Genomic DNA, 17,819 nt, shown 5'->3' with positions numbered 1-17,819 from the left:
TTTGGATGTGATGTGTGTCTTGAAATAGGATTATTAATCATAAACTCCTATAGCTACAATACACTGCAGCTTTGACATCAAGAAGAGAACGGGCTGATGGGTGGTGGTGCTACTCTATAGATAAGGCTGTTTAATATGAATGTTCAATACACACAATAGGTTGATAAGTAACCAGTTAGCTAGCTGCACCGCCTCAGATAGCGTCTCTCTAGTGAGCCATGTTTCCGTGAAGCACAGAACGTTACAGTCTCTGATGTCCCTCTGGAATGCTACCCTTGCTCGGATTTCATCAACCTTGTTGTCAAGAGACTGGAAATTGGCAAGAAGAATGCTAGGGAGTGGTGCACAGTGTGCCCGTCTCCGGAGTCTGACCAGAAGACCGCCTCGTTTCCCTCTTTTTCAGAGTCGTTTTTTTGGGTTGCTGCATGCGATCCATTCCGTTGTCCTGTTTGTAAGGCAGAACACAGGATCCGCGTCGCGAAAAACATATTCTTGGTCGTACTGATGGTGAGTTGACGCTGATCTTATATTCAGTAGTTCTTCTCGACTGTATATAATGAAACCTAAGATGACCTGGGGTACTAATGTAAGAAATAACACGTAAAAAAAACAAAAAACTGCATAGTTTCCTAGGAACGCGAAGCGAGGCGGCCATCTCTGTCGGCGCCGGAAGTATCTGTTACCCGGACAACCAGCAGAGTTCTGTTTGTTGACAGGAAGATAGACTGGTATATTTCCACCACAGTAGACAGTTCTGTTAGTTGACATGTAAAACCTTGATGAGTTTGTTTTAGAAGTTTGTTTGATGAAAGAGAGAAACCAATAGACCATATAAAACCTTGATGAAAGTTCGCTTTAGAGAGAAAGTTTCAAGATGACCTGATATAAGGTGCTTGTTTTACAAAAACCTTTTCCATAAAACATGATGGATGTTACATTGCCTGTCCCAGTCAACCCCCCCATATCTTTACAAGACTGTAGAACAGGAACAAGGCCCTGCACTAAGGACCAAATTGTGATAAATAGAAATGTTTACCAGTTCCATTTAAGGACCAAACAACTGACAGCTGTGCCAAATAAATTTCAAAATAGTTGGCAAGAGATTTTCATTGTACTGATTCCATGGCACATGGTTTATGAATTGACACGCAAAATGACGCCAGATTCAAAGCTTCAATTATTATACAAAATTCTTGCAACCAATATAATGTTATATATGGGGATACAATCTTCCCAGCTCTGCAGATTTTGCTGCGAGGAGGCAGTCATTAGATAATTTATTTTGGTACTGTCCATATGTAGCTCGTTGTTGGTCACAGGTCCAGGAATCGCTGAAGAATTGCAACATTTACCTCTAACTAACGCTGCAGATGGCAATACTGGGTGATTTGAAAAGTCCTATTCAATCAATAATATTATAATTATTTTAACAAACGTTTAACTTTAATATACAATCTGTAAAAACTATGAGAATCGAAAAGTTTAGTACTTTTGTGAAGCATCACAGCACAGTTAAAATATATATGGCAAATATAAATCCCATATGGATGTTAAGAGACAGATGGGAGGGGTTGAATGGAGCTGAAGGGACTGGATGGTGTTAAGAGACAGATGGGAGGGGTTGAATGGAGCTGAAGGGACTGGATGGTGTTTAGAGACAGATGGGAGGGGAATGGAGCTGAATGGAGACTGAGGGACTGGATGGTGTTTAGAGACTGGATGGTGACTGGATGGTGTTTAGAGACAGATGGGAGGGGTTGAATGGAGCTGAAGGGACTGGATGGTGTTTAGAGACAGATGGGAGGGGTTGAATGGAGCTGAAGGGACTGGATGGTGTTTAGAGAATAGCCTCAATTTGTCGGGGCATGGACTCTACAAGGTGCCGAAAGCTTTCCACAGGGATGCTGGCCCATGTTGACTCCAATGCTTCCTTTGGGTGCAGTGGAGGCTCCTCAGAGGAGGAAGGGGAGGCTCCTGAGGAGGAAGGGGAGGCTCCTGAGAGGAGGAAGGGGAGGCTCCTGAGAGGAGGAAGGGGAGGCTCCTGAGAGGAGGAAGGGGAGGCTCCTGAGAGGAGGAAGGGGAGGCTCCTGAGAGAAGGAAGGGGAGGCTCCTCAGAGGAGGAAGGGGAGGCTCCTGAGAGGAGGAGGAGGACCCTGAGGAGGAAGGGGAGGCTCCTCAGAGGAGGAAGGGGAGGCTCCTGAGAGGAGGAAGGGGAGGCTCCTGAGGAGGAAGGGGAGGCTCCTGAGAGGAGGAAGGGGAGGCTCCTGAGGAGGAAGGGGAGGCTCCTGAGAGGAGGAAGGGGAGGCTCCTGAGAGGAGGAAGGGGAGGCTCCTGAGAGGAGGAAGGGGAGGCTCCTGAGAGAAGGAAGGGGAGGCTCCTGAGAGGAGGAAGGGGAGGCTCCTCAGAGGAGGAAGGGGAGGCTCCTGAGAGGAGGAAGGCAACTAAATAGAATCACGTCACCAAATAATTGATGAAAACATGAAGGTCTACAGTAGCCTCAGCAGCATTCTGTAGGGTAGCACCATGGTGTAGCCTGGAGAACAGCGAGTTTCCGTTTCTCCTCGGAGTATTTTGACTTCAATACAAACCTACGAGGTTTTGTAAAAGTTTTTTTTCACCTGGTCACATCAGTTGATGTGCATTGAAGTCCAGGAGCGAAGGGAAAAGATGAGAGGAGGAGAGAAGGAATACAACGTGGCTGTAATGAAAGTGAACTGTGTTTACACATGATCAGGGGTGTATTCATTCCGACGATTCTGTTGACAAACATTTCTTAAACGGAACAAAACAGCGATAAACATACCTGAATTTGTTCAAAAGAAACTCTCGTTTGCAACTGCTGGACGAATGATTACATTCTAGATCAGCAGGCAAGAGTGTGCAAGGCGGTATTGAATGTGTCACTGTCTGTCACCTTAAATTTTTCTCTCAACCTGTGTGCACCTACGTTGTAAACTTTTATTCATAGACTGGGTTGTAGCTACCTCATGATGGGTATAGGGAAAATGTGAGTATAATGTAGTATACTAGACCTATCGCTGTTACATTGAACAGGGTGAATGGAATATGAATCACAGTCATCCAACATGCTGTAGTAGAAATACGACCATGTCTCAAGGCTTAACAATCCTTATTTGACCGGCCTCCTCCCTTCATCTACACTGATTGAAGTGGATTTAACTAGTGACATCAGTAAGGGATCATAGCTTTCACCTGGATTCACCTGGTCAGTCTATGTCATGGAAGGAGCAGCTGTTCTTAATGTTTTGTATACTCAGTGTATAGCACTACAGATAATCAAGTGCTATTTGCATGTGATGCATTTGTTCTGTTGTTTACAGGATGATTTGTATCTTATAGAGTGTGGCTTTAAGGGAATAGTATGGTCACATGTAGATAAAAAAGAATGTGAAAAATTAACAGAGAAAATGTATTTCAACACACTACCTATTCATATAAGTATTTATTAATCATCTACATATTCATATTGAGCTTCTACGTCTGTGTACAGGAACGTATTATTTGGAAGAGAAAATGTATCAGCTTATTGTTAAATAATTATGACGTTCTTTCCAATACAAAAAGTGTAGTAACTATTGTTTCCAAACTGCGTTACCCACTCCAGTCAGCAGATGGCGACGAGCGTCTTTCAGTTGACTCTTCTTGCGTGACGTATAATTAACTGGACGGGACGCTTCTTCAGGAACAACAAGGCGCCAACTCTTTCAACCACGTCGGTAGCTTGCTAGCCAACATAAAACTGAAAGATTGACGTTTTAGACCATGTTAATGTACATTAGCTAATCTCAGTGTTTTAAACAAGTTTCGGTTGACGTATCAACTGGTTCAATTTGCAAACGTGTTAAAGATTGATACTGAGCCTAGCACTAGGCTAGACGCTAATGCTAGCTAGCTAACATCCCTGACCATGAGCTCACTAAACTACTCCCCTGCTAAAGAAGAGGAGATCTGCTGTTTGGAGAAAGAATCTTTCAGAATGAAAAAGGAGGAAGAGGAGGCTGTTATAGTGAAAGAAGAGAAAGCATCATCTTCCTCTCTAAACGGTTCTATCTCAATAAAGGTGAAGGAGGAAGACGTTTTGGGAATGAAAGAGGAAGAGACAGAATATCAGATTAACACCAGTGAGTACTGTCTTAAACAGGGACACAAACTATGCCGTTGTTGAACTAATGTGTGGTTTCTAAGGGGCATTCTACTGAAGTTCTACACTTGAATATGTTGTTCAGTACTGTAGGAATTGTTAAAGGGTCAATCTGCCATTGGTACATATTTTAGGGACTTTTCAATTAATGTATTGAATTTTCCATGTGGTCTGTTTTAAAGTTCCCCTCATCTAATATAACAGGCTGTTAAAATTCTATATTGGTGCATATTTTCTACTTAAAATAACAAAGGGACGCAAAAGCCACCCATTTTGTGGAACGACCCTTTTACATTTGCGTCACAAACACTATTTTAGGAAATCATGATGAAAGTGGCCATTTTAGACATATGCATGCCTCTTGTAAGACTCTATGATTGCAATAGATGGTCATAAGTTTACCATCTGTTTGATGTTCTCATTCACACAGGAGAGACATATGACTATCGTGGATCCTCTGGGGAGCCTCAACAACATCCTAATGCTGACGAGGCAGAGAAGAGTCTCTCCACATCAGAACACCAGATGGTACAGTCTGGTCTAGCATACAGCTTTCTCTTTCGGGCTCTGTGCTGGATTTCTGTAATCCACTTCATGACAACAGTGACATCAGCATCCATAATGATATGTGTCTGTGTCCCCTCTTTATGGTTACCAGGACAACGCTAGCCCTTCCTCCCTCCCAGAGTTCCCATGTCGTGCCTCTCCTGGTAGCACCTTACTGCTGGGTATGAAGAGGTTGTCTGTGCTGCTGGTGGACTGCAGGAAAACAACGGGGCTGAGTGGAACTGTGAGAGGAGGAGAAGAGAAGAAAGGATCCGATTTGACACAAAGTAAGTAGTTTAGTTTGAACAAATAAATAGATCTGTCCACTGGTATCTGTTACCAGGACAACCAACAGAGAGTTCTGTTAGTTGACAGGAAGATAGACTGGTGTATATGGGTGTTATGAATATCATAACACTGAAAAAGGATTCTGCCAATGAAAAGAGAGAAACCAATAGACCATATAAAACCTTGATGAAAGTTAGCTTTAGAGAGAAACCAATAGACCATATACAACCTTGATGAAAGTTAGCTTTAGAGAGAAACCAATAGTTTATCAATCAATCAACGTACCAGGGTAGTTACAAACAGTACAGAAATTGAATCATCAACATATTTTGATCATATCTTTACTATTGCTGCAGAAATGTGTTTGAAAGCAGTATTCAAATTCATCGGATTTTGTGATCACAATATAGTTGTCATATCTAGGAAAACCAAAGTCCAAAAGGCTGGGCCTAATATTCTATATAAGAGGTCATACAATTGTTTGTGGTGATTCCTATGTTGTTGATGTTATTAGGTTGTTTTTTTTTACAGTAAATAACTCACGGACACAAGAGAAGCTTTAACCAAGTTCAATTATTCCCAAAGGTTCTGTACATCTCTAATTCACACAACCCAACATTTGTTCCATCCAGATATATGTCTCACTTAAGACACTCCTTCTCTCCAATCCTTACATCTTATGGTTCCACAGCAAGAGAGTAACAGGATACCAGACCTTTATCTCCCTGATGAGAATCTGTCCTGACCTCAACCTCTCCTTCATCTAATCCACAGATGTTCGTCTCCCCTGTTTAACACTTTGCTCTCCTCTCGTCCACCCAACACATTCCAAAGCCACCTGTCTTTCTTCAGAGAACCATTAACTTCTTACATAACACCCAGTCTCTTTCACTTCCTATCACTTCTTTAATGTCTCCATGTTCCAAGTTTTGCCGATTCCAACAATGGAAACAATATTTGTTGGTCCGTGGTGTGTAATGACGAGCAACCAGACGCTGCCCTTGACACGTTTATGAAATTGCTTATCCCAGTTACTAATAAGCACGCACCCATTAAGAAAATGACTGTAAAAACTGTTAAATCCACGTGGATTGATGAGGAATTTAAAAATGGTGAAGAGGGAGGCAAAAGAGATGGCATATAGGTCTGGCTGAATAACTGATTTGCAAACCTATTGCAAATTGAGACATCATGTGACTAAACTGAGTTAAACGAAGAAACTACACTAGGAATTACACGAAGAATGATTGTAAAAAGCTTTGGAACTCCTTTGATGCAATTTTGGGCAAAAAATCAACAATGACATGTTACTGGTGTCTGACAACGTGGATGGAAAATGATTGAGGATAATAGCAGCCGATATTGCCAGTTCTATTAGCATTATCTTCAATTTAAGCCTACTAGAAAGTGTGTTCCCTCAGGCTTGGAGGGAAGCTAAAGTCATTCCACTCCCCAAGAATAGTAAAGCTCCCTTTACTGGCTTAAATAGCCAACCAATCAGCCTGTTACCAACCCTAAAAAATGGTATTTGACCAGATACAATGCTATTTTACAGTAAACAAATATAGACTTTTAGCTTATAGGGAAGTTCATTCAACTAGCACAGCACTTACAAATGACTGAGTGGCTGAGAGAAATTGATGATAAAAATATTGTTGGGGCTGTTTTGTTTGACTCAGTGTGGCTTTTGACATTATCGATCGTAGTCTGCTGCTGAAAAAAACGTATGGCTTTTACACCCCCTGCTGTATTGTGGATAAAGAGTATTTAAAAAAAAAATGTAACCTTTATTTAACTAGGCAAGTCAGTTAAGAGCAAATTATTATTTTCATTGACGGCCTAGGACTTTTTTGTTCAGGGACAGAGTTTTACCTAGTCAGCTCAGGGATTCGATCCAGCAATCTCCCGGTTACTAGCCTACCGCTCTAACCGCTAGGCTACCTGCCGCACCAGAGCTACCTGTCTGACAGAACACAGTGTTCTTTAATGGAAGCCTGTACAACAAAATCAAGGTAGAATCAGGAATTCCCCAGGGCAGCTGTTTGGCACCTTCTTTTTTCAATCTTTACCAACAACATGCCAGTGACATTTAAGGAAAGCCAGTGAGTCTATGTATGCGGTTGACTCAACACCGTACACGTCAGCTACTACAGCGACTGAAATGACTGCAACATTTAACATAGAGCTGCAGTTAGTTTCAGAATGGGTGGCAAGGAATAAGTTAGTCCTAAATATTTCTGATTACCTTAAGTTACATGGCCTACTACGCTAATTCTGTAGCGGTATTGTTAGAGGGGGGTAAATATGAAGATTTTGTTGGGGCGCCAGGCAGGTATTAACCCTAGTTATTAAAGTTAGTTATTACCTATTATAACATTATTATTTTTGTTATTAAATATTATTTAAACCGAAAGGATGAGAGTAGAATAGATAGAGTAGCGCTTCCAGACACATTCTAAACATGATGGAGACTTAAAGGAGGACTGTAACAGCTAATGATGAAACATTATGGAGTCTTAAAGGAGGACTGTAGCATCTAATGATGAAACATTATGGGGTCTTAAAGGAGGACTGTAGCATCTAATGATGAAACATTATGGAGTCTTAAAGGAGGGCTGTAGCATCTAATGATGAAACATTATGGTTTCTAAAAGGAGGACTGTAGCACCAAATGATGAAACATTATGGAGTCTTAAAGGAGGACTGGAGCATCTAATGATGAAACATTATGGAGTCTAAAAGGAGGACTGTAGCATCTAATGATGAAACATTATGGGGTCTTAAAGGAGGACTGTAGCATCTAATGATGAAACATTATGGAGTCTTAAAGGAGGGCTGTAGCATCTAATGATGAAACATTATGGAGTCTTAAAGGGGGCTGTAGCATCTAATGATGAAACATTTTGGAGTCTTAAAGGAGGGCTGTAGCATCTAATGATGAAACATTATGGAGTCTTAAAGGAGGACTGTAGCATCTAATGATGAAACATTATGGGGTCTTAAAGGAGGACTGTAGCATCTAATGATGAAACATTATGGGGTCTTAAAGGAGGACTGTAGCATCTAATGATGAAACATTATGGAGTCTTAAAGGAGGACTGTAGCATCTAATGATGAAACATTATGGAGTCTTAAAGGAGGACTGTAGCATCTAATGATGAAACATTATGGAGTCTTAAAGGTGCCTCCTAGTTTCAAGAGTTAATGTGCCATAACAGGTTTTAATGTGTTTGAGCCAATCAGTTGTGTTGTGACACGGTAGGGGGGTATACAGAAGATAGCCCTATTGGGTAAAAGACGAAGTCCATATTATGTCAAGAACAGCTCAAATATGCAAAGAGAAGCAACTGTCCATCATTACTTTAAGGACCACCACAAGAATGGAAGACCCAGAGTTACTTCTGGTGCATAAGTTCATTAGAGTTACCAGCCTTAGAAATTGCAGCCCAAATAAATGCTTTAGAAGTTCAAGCAACAGACACATCTCAACATCATCTGTTCAGAGGAGACTGCGTGAATCAGGCCTTCATGGTCAAATTGCTGCAAGGAAACCACTACTAAAGCACACCAATAAGAAGAAGACTTGCTTGGGCCAAGAAACACGAGCAATGGACATTAGACCGGTGGATATCTGTCCTTGGGTCTGATGAGTCCAAATTTGAGATTTTTGGATCCGAGCGTCATGTCTTTGTGAGACGCGGAGTAGAAGAACAGATTATCTCTGCATGTGTGGTTCCCACCGTAAAGCATGGAGGAGGAGATGTGATGGTGTGCGGGTGCGGATGCTTTGCTATTGACAATGTCAGTGATTTATTTATTCAAGTCACACTTAACCAGCATGACTACCACAGCATTCTGCAGAGATATGCCATCTCATCCGGTTTGGGCTTAGTCCCACTGTCAATTGTTTTTCAACAGGACAATGACCCAACACACCTCCAGGCTGTGTAAGAGCTATTTGACCAAGATGGAGTGCTGCATCAGATGACCTGGCCTCGACCTCACCAAAATCGAGATGGTTTGGGATTAGTTGGATCGCAGTGTGAAGGAAAAGCAGCCTACAAGTTCTCAGCATATATGGAACTCCTACAAGACTGTTGGAAAAGGATTCCAGGTGAAGCTGGTTGAGAGAAAGCAAGGGTGGCAACTTTTGAAGAATAAAATATATATTTTGATTTAATACTTGTGGTTACTACATGATTCCATGTGTTTTTTAATCATTTAGATGTCTTTATTATTCTACAATGTAGAAAATAGTAAAAATAAAGAAAAACCCTTGAATGAGTAGGTGAGTCCAAACTTTTGACTGGTACTGTACATTAAATTCCCTGACAACAGCTCCAGTGGACATTCCTGCAGTCAGCATGCCAATTGCCCACTCCCTCAGAGATCTCTGGCATTGTTGTGTGACCAAACTGCACATTTTCGAGTAGCCTTTTATTACCCCCAGCACAGGGTGCACCTGTGTAACAATCACGCTGTTCAATCAGCTTCTTGATATGCCACACCTGTCAGGTGGATGGATTATCTTGGCAAAGAATAAATGTTGACTAACAGGGATGTAAAAAATTCTGCAATCTTTTTTTTCAGCTCATGAAACATCCAACACTTTACATGTTGCGTTTATATTTTTGTTTATTGTAGTTACTATCAGTTTTAGGAACATTTACCCAAATACTTCACCTTATTTTTTACTTTACCCAACATATGACATCAGCGATAATCCAAATGTTGAAAATCTGTGAACATCTAAATAAGAAATTGGTCCATTTAAACAGCAATGTGTCGAACCCTTTCAACAACGGGGAGATGTTACTGATGTGCTTTGTATCTTCGACGTAAAAACAAGTTTTGGACTTCCACACAAAATTACTTCTTTAGTTATTTGATGTTTAAGGAAGTGTGTAGGTCACATTATGTATCATACAGCCATGAAAGTTATATATTTAGAACCACCTGTTCAATTGGAATCCAGCGACGTCTGTGTCTTCAGTGTCCTAGAACTGTCTAGGTTTTTGTGTTCTGATTTGTAAAACGGGATGAATAAAATAAGTAATGTAAAAATAACACTGTATTTGGCAGGAGAAAGACCAGACTCAGAGGAACCAGAGCCAGGGACGTCCAAACCAGCAAGACGACACCAGTGCTCCCACTGTGGAAAGAGTTTTAACCAGAAAGCACACCTGAAACAACACGAGATAATACACACAGGGGAAAAACCTTACCACTGCTCCCAGTGCAGGAAGAGTTTCAACCGGAAAACATACCTGAAACTACATCAGAGAATACACACAGGAGAGAAGCCTTACCGCTGCTCCCAGTGTGGAAAGAGTTTCAACCTCTCAGGGACGCTGAAACAGCATGAGAGAATACACACAGGAGAGAAGCCTTACCACTGCTCCCAATGTGGAAAGTGTTTCGTCCGTTTGGGGGAGCTGAAACTACACGCGAGAATACACACAGGAGAGAAGCCTTACCACTGCTCCCAGTGCGGGAAGAGTTTCAACCAGAAAACATACCTGAAACTGCATGAGAGAATACACACAGGAGAGAAGCCTTACCACTGCTCCCAGTGTGGAAAGAGTTTCAACCTTTCAGGGACGCTGAAACAGCATGAGAGAATACACACAGGAGAGAAGCCTTACCATTGCTCCCAATGTGGAAAGTGTTTCGTCTGTTCAGGGGAGCTGAAACAACATGAGAGAATACACACGGGAGAGAAGCCTTACCACTGCTCCCAGTGTGTAAAGAGTTTCAGCCGGAAAGCATGCCTAAACCAACACGAGAAAATACACACAGGAGAGAAGCCTTACCACTGCTCCCACTGTGGAAAGAGTTTCAACCGGAAAACATACCTGAAACTGCATGAGAGAATACACACAGGAGAGAAGCCTTACCACTGCTCCCAATGTGGAAAGTGTTTCGTCTGTTCAGGGGAACTGAAACAGCATGAGAGAATACACACAGGAGAGAAGCCTTACCACTGCTCCCAGTGTGGAAAGAGTTTCAACCGGAAAGCATGCCTGAACCAACACGAGAGAATACACACAGGAGAGAAGCCTTACCACTGCTCCCACTGTGGAAAGTGTTTCGTCTGTTCAGGGGAGCTGAAAAAACATGAGAGAATACACACAGGAGAGAAGCCTTACCACTGCTCCCAGTGTGGAAATAGTTTTAACAATTTAGGGAACCTGAAACGACATGAGAGAATACACACAGGAGTGAAGCCTTATCACTGCTCCCAGTGTGGAAAGAGTTTTAACAATTTAGTTAACCTGAAACATCATGAGAGAATACACACAGGTGAGAAGCCTTACCACTGCTCCCAGTGTGGAAAGTGTTTCAACCGGTCAGGGGGGCTGAAACGACACGAGAGAATACACACAGGGGAGAAGCCTTTCCACTCCTCCCAGGGTGCAAAGCTTTTGCCCATTTAGGAAGCCTGAGAGAACACATGAGACTGCACACAGCGGAGAAGGCATAGAAAAGCCCAGACTGTGGGAAAACATATTACTCATAACAGTCATTTAAACGTCATTATAGAATCCACACAGGAGAGAGAAATTACTTATCTTAGTGTGTATATTAATATTTCACATCACATTGACTTAAAATTCATCAGAGAACATACACAGTGCTCCCGTTGTCTTATATTGTTGACTGACAATGTGTTTACCTGTTTTTACCATATTAAATTGTTTCTTCCAATTATTGATAAACATGTACCTGTTAGGAAACTGACTGTTAGAACTGTTAAGGCTCCATGGATTGATGAGGAATTTAAAAACTGTATGGTCATTGGTAAAAATAGAAAAGAGTCGAGGTCCTGGAAAGAGTTTTAACCAGAAAGAACACCTGAAACCAACGGGAAAATACACACAGGGGAGAAGCCTTGACACTGCTCCCAGTGTGGAAAGGGTTGTAACCAGTTAAGGGACCTGAAAACACATGAGAGAATACACATAGGGGAGAAGTCCTACCTGGAAAGCCGTTTACAATGTTGAAAGTATACATACAGGAGAAAAGCTGTACCACTGTTACCAGTGTGGAAAGAGTTTTTCCCACTTATGTCAACTGAAAACACATAAGCGAATACACACAGGGGAGAAGCCTTACCACTGCTCCCAGTGTTCAAAGAATTTTAACAAATTAGGGAAGCCTTAAAAAACACATTAGAGGGCCTCCCGTATGCCGCAGTGGTTAAGGGCTGTGCCACCAGAGAATCTAGGTTCGCGCCCATGCTCTGTCGCAACCGACCGTGACCGGAAGGTCCGTGGGGCGACGCACATTTGGCCTAGCGTCGTCCGGGTTAGGGATGGTTTGGCCGGTAGGTATATCCTTGTCTCATCGCGCACCAGCGACTCTTGTGGGGGGCCGGGAAAACATAGTACTCATCACAGGCACTTCAACGTCATAAGAGAATCCACACAAAAGAGAAGAATTTCTTGTAATATTGATGTTTCACATCACATTGACTTAAAATTCATCAGAGAACATACACAGTGCTCCTGTTGTCTTATATTGTTGACTAAGAATGTGTTTACTTGTTTTTACGAGATGAAAGTGAATTGTACAAAGTATACTCAAACATATATTTGTTTGTTTCTATTAGAAAACATGAATTGAATATGGAGTATGTCAGCTTGAATATAGAGTAGATCAGATTCCATGTATTTAAATGGTCCTTTTTTAAACTCTTTGTGTGTGTTTATCTGGGTGTGTCATTCCTCCAGCACTACAGATAATCAAGTGATATTTGGATGTGATGCACTTGTTCCATTGTTGACATTTGCATTGTAGCCCACTGATGATTTAATGAAATGAAAATGTTCAGACTCTAATGGAAAATGTTAATTGTTTGTGTGTCCACATAACTGAGTATGTAACTAACCTTGTGAAACTGTCCTATTATAATCTCCTGTTCTTGGGACTATCATCCTGTGTTGCAGACCAGCTGCACCTGTGTCCTTGTATGAATAAAGTCCCTCCCAGGAACAGGAAACTATAAAGGTATGTGCTCATCACCCAATGCTTCAGGAATTCAGACTGTCTACACTGCGCTGTGTAACTGTTATTCTCTCTGAGCTCAGAAATAAAGAATCTTGGTTTGACTTGGACTCTGGGGTCTGGATGCATGCCAACAAAGACTACAACTGCTTCAAACAATGGGAGTGGCTACCATTGACCACCACACTTTCTTTCATAACCAGGAAGCCCATGTTGAGCCAACAGTGTTCCCACTATGGAAGAGGGAGCAGGAAGCCGTCATCCAGTCTCTCAAGGACAAAGGTGCAGCACTGGTGTTAGTAGCTGATGACAGAAGTGACAACCTGGACACTTTGCAAAGTTGAGAACAAGCACATCTGTGAGCTTTATGCATTATAACATCGATTGACTTAATGATGACGTTGACAGATTTGTAGTAAAACCAGTGTTGGAGTCAAATCCATTTAATTTCCAGTCAATTCAGAAAGTAAACCAAATTCCACATTTTCCTCATTGAAAACCATAGAAGACAATTGGAATTTTCACTTTACTTCCTGAATTTACTGGAATATTCTACAATTGATTAAATTGGGAGGTTTTCCTCATGAATCTGCACAACAACACCCTATAATGACGAAGCAAAAACAGGATTTTAGAAATGTTTGCAAATGCATTTAAATATTAAAACTAAAATATCAAATTTAAATAAGTATTCAGAACCTTAACTCAGTGCTTTGTTGAAACACTTTGGCAGTGATTATAGCCTCAAGCCGCCTTGGGTATAACATAACAATCTTGGCACCCCGGTATTTGTGGAGTTTCTCCCATTCTTCTCTGCAGATCCTCTCAAGATCTGTCAGGTTGGATAGAGAGCGTCACTTCGCAGCTATTTTCAGGATTTCTTCAGAGTTGTTCGGTCGGGTTCAAATCCGGGCTCTGGCTGGGCCACTCAAGGACAATCAGACTTGTCCCAAAGCCACTTCTATGTTGTGCTTAGGGTTGTTGTCCTGTTGGAAGGTGAACCTTTGCCCCAGTCTGAGGTCCTGAGTGCTCTTGAGCAGGTTTTCATCAATTATCTCTCTGGACTTTGCTCCATTCATCTTTCCCTCGATCCTGACTAGTCTCCCAGTCCCTGCCGCTGAAAAACATCCCAACACCATGATGTTGCCACCACCACGCTTCACCATAGGAATCGTGCTAGGTGATTCTCTCGTTAACACAGGTGTGAGTGTTGACGAGGACAAAGCTGGAGATCAATCTGTCATGCTGATTGAGTTCGAATTTTTTATTTTATTTTTACCTTTATTTAACTAGTTAAGAACAAATTCTTCCGGAATAACAGACTGGAAGCTTCAAAAGGAGGGTGGTGCTTGGAATCATTGTTCTTCCTCTCTCAACGATGGTTACCTGCAAGGAAACACGTGCCATCATCATTGCTTTGCAGGCAAGGATATTGCAGCCAGTAAGATTGCACCTAAATCAACCATTTATCGGATCATCAAGAACTTCAAGGAGAGCGGTTCAATTGTTGTGAAGAAGGCTGCAGGGCGCCCAAGAAAGTCCAGCAAGCTCCAGGACCGGCTCCTAAAGTTGATTCAACTGCGGGATCGGGGCACCATCAGTACAGAGCTTGCTCAGGAATGGCAGCAGGCAGGTGTGAGTGCATCTGCACGCACAGTGAGGCAAAGACTTTTGGAGGATGGCCTGTTGTCAAGAAGGGCAGCAAAGAAGCCACTTCTCTCCAGGGACAATATCAGGGACAGACTGATATTTTGCAAAAGGTACAGGGATTGGACTACTAAGGACTGGGGTAAAGTCATCTTCTCTCATGAATCCCATTTCCGATTGTTTGGGGCATCCGGAAAAAAGCTTGTCCGGAGAAGACAAGGTGAGCGCGACCATCAACCTTGTGTCATGCCAACAGTAAAGCATCCTGACTGTCACGACTTCTGCCGAAGTCGTTGCCTCTCCTTGTTCGGGCGGTGCTCGGCGTTCGACGTCACCGGTCTTCTAGCCATCATTGATCCTTTTTTCATTTTCCATTGGTTTTGTCTTGTCTTCCCACACACCTGTTTTCTATCCCATTCATTACCTGTTGTGTATTTAACCCTCTGTTTCCCCTCATGTCTTTGTCAGAGATTGTTTTATTGTCAGTGTAGTGTGTTTGTTGTATAGGTGCGCGTCGGGTCCTCGTACCCATGTTTGTTTGTTTGTTTGTACATTTAGTGTTATGGAGCATACTCGGGGAACTTTATTAAAAGACTCCATTTTACACTCCTTTTGACTCTCCTGCGCCTGACTTCCCTGCCACCTATTACACCTAAGCATGACAGAATCTCTGACCAAATATATGAAGTCATCAGGAGAGGACACTATGCACATGGAGCTGGAAGAACGCGTTCAGGAACAAGCGAGGGAGCTTGACTGTATCAGCTCCGTCATGGATCACATTGTCCAGAAAATGGATCGCTGGGAGAGACAGGGATTTTCTCCAGCGCCACCACCACCACAACCGGAATCTCCCGTGAACGTTTTTACCTCTCCGGAATCGAGGATCCATTTATCCCTACCCACGGATACAACGGAGATACTGCCGGCTGCCAGGGTTTCCTCCTTAAACTGAACTTATATCTAGCCACGGCCTCCCCAGTATCATCTGACTGTGAGAAGAGGTACGCCCTCGTCTCATGCCTCACCGGGAAAGCTCTGGAATGGGCCAGCGCTGTGTGTAGAAGGGAGGATGCGGCGTTGGACCATTTTGAGGAGTTCACCCGCCAATTCCGGATAGTATTCGATCACCCACCTGAAGGCAAAGCAGCGGGTGAGCTCCTCTATCATCTGAGGCAGGAGACGAGGAGTGCACATGATTTTGCTTTGGAGTTTAGGACCTTGGCTGCCGGCGCTGGATGGAGCGACAGGGCCCTGATCGACCATTACCGTTGTAGTCTACGCGAGGACGTCCGTCGGGAGCTGGCCTGTAGAGACACCACCCTCACCTTTGACCAGCTGGTGGATATGTCCATCAAGCTGGACAACATGCTGGCTACTCGTGGACGTCTAGATCGGGGTCTGGTTGTTCCATCCTCCCGCACCCTCTCTCCCGAACCTATGGAATTGGGAGGAATGGTGCGCAGGGAGACCGGAGGGGGTTCGCACTCGAGCACCATTCATGGTCGCAGAGGGCACACTGCTGATCGGTGCCGGGTTGGTTCCTCTGGGAATAGAGAGGGCAGGCAGGGCATTCTGGCATCCCCCAGGTGAGTTGGCACCATTCTCATCCAGAGCCCTCTGCTGCACTAATGTTTGTCTCTGTCTCTTTTCCTGATTTTTCACTGCATTCCCAGTATAAGGCACTAGTAGATTCAGGTGCGGCTGGGAATTTCATTAATAAAAGTCTAGCTCATAGTTTAGGGATCCCTATTGTTCCTGTGGATATGCCTTTCCCTATTCATGCCTTAGATAGTCGACCATTAGGGTCAGGGTTTATCAGGGAGGTAACCGCACCTTTGTGTATGATAACGCAGGAGGGTCACAAGGAGAAGATTAGTCTTTTCCTTATTGATTGTCCTGCGTATTCTGTGGTGCTAGGCCTACCCTGGTTAGTTTGCCATAACCCCACTGTTTCTTGGCCACAGAGGGCTCTCACGGGGTGGTTGCGAGAATGCTCAGGTAGGTGTTTAGGGGTTTCCGTTGGTGCTACTATGGTGGAAAGTCCAGACCAGGTCTCCACCGTGCGCATTCCCCCGAATATGCCGATTTGGCTCTCGCCTTCTGTAAAAAGAAGGCGACTCAATTACCACCCCATCGAGGGGGATTGTGCGATAGATCTCCTGGTAGACGCTGCATATCCCAAGAGTCACGTGTATCCCCTGTCGCAAGCGGAGACGGAGGCTATGGAGACATATGTCTCTGAATCCCTGCATCAGGGGTTCATTCAGCCATCCATTTCACCCGTCTCTTCGAGTTTCTTTTTTGTGAAAAAAAGGATGGCGGTTTACGCCCGTGCATTGATTATCGAGGTCATAATAAAATCACAGTGAAATATAGTTACCCTCTACCTCTGATCAATACGGTTATTGAGTTAATGCACGGGGCACGTTTTTTTCACAAAATTGGATCTCAGGAGTGCGTACAATCTGGTGCGTATTAAGAAGGGTGATGAGTGGAAGACGGCATTTAGCACCACCTCAGGTCATTATGAGTACCTGGTCATGCCATATGGGTTGATGAATGCTCCATCAGTTTTCCAATCATTTGTAGATGAGATCTTCAGGAACCTGCACGGGCAGGGTGTAGTGGTGTATATCAATGATATTCTGATATACTCTGCTACACGTGCCGAGCATGTGTCCCTGGTGCGCGGGGTGCTTGGTCGCCTGTTGGAGCATGATCTATATGTCAAGGCTGAGAAATGCTTGTTTTTCCAACAATCCATCTCCTTCCTAGGGCATCGGATTTCCACTTCAGGAGTGGAGATGGAGAGCGACCGCATTACAGCCGTGCGTAATTGGCCGACTCCAACCACGGTGAAGGAGTTGCAGCGGTTTTGGGGTTTTCCAATTACTACCGGAGGTTTATCCGGGGTTTTGGTCAGGTGGCAGCTCCCATTACCTCACTGCTAAAGGGGGCCCGGTGCGCTTGCAGTGGTCGGCTGAGGCGAACAGGGCTTTTGAGCACCTGAAGACTCTGTTTACCTCGGTGCCTGTGCTGGCTCATCCGGATCCCTCTTTGCCATTCATAGTGGAGGTGGACGCATCCGAAGCTGGGATAGGAGCAGTGCTCTCTCAGCGTTCGGGAACGCCACTGAAGCTTCGCCCCTGTGCTTTCTTTTCGAAGA

The 17,819-nt window shown here is 43.5% G+C and overlaps 1 pseudogene; it reads left to right on the top strand.

Annotated features, from left to right (window-relative positions):
* The first annotated feature begins 3,708 nt into the window (after positions 1-3,708).
* Positions 3,709-12,106, top strand: LOC135533489 (zinc finger protein 345-like; annotated as a pseudogene).
* Positions 12,107-17,819: the final 5,713 nt, after the last annotated feature.

This window comes from Oncorhynchus masou, unplaced genomic scaffold, assembly GCF_036934945.1.
Source record: "Oncorhynchus masou masou isolate Uvic2021 unplaced genomic scaffold, UVic_Omas_1.1 unplaced_scaffold_2403, whole genome shotgun sequence".
In the NCBI taxonomy this organism is placed as follows: Eukaryota; Metazoa; Chordata; class Actinopteri; order Salmoniformes; family Salmonidae; genus Oncorhynchus; species Oncorhynchus masou.
This window is presented reverse-complemented; position numbering and strand designations above follow the sequence as displayed.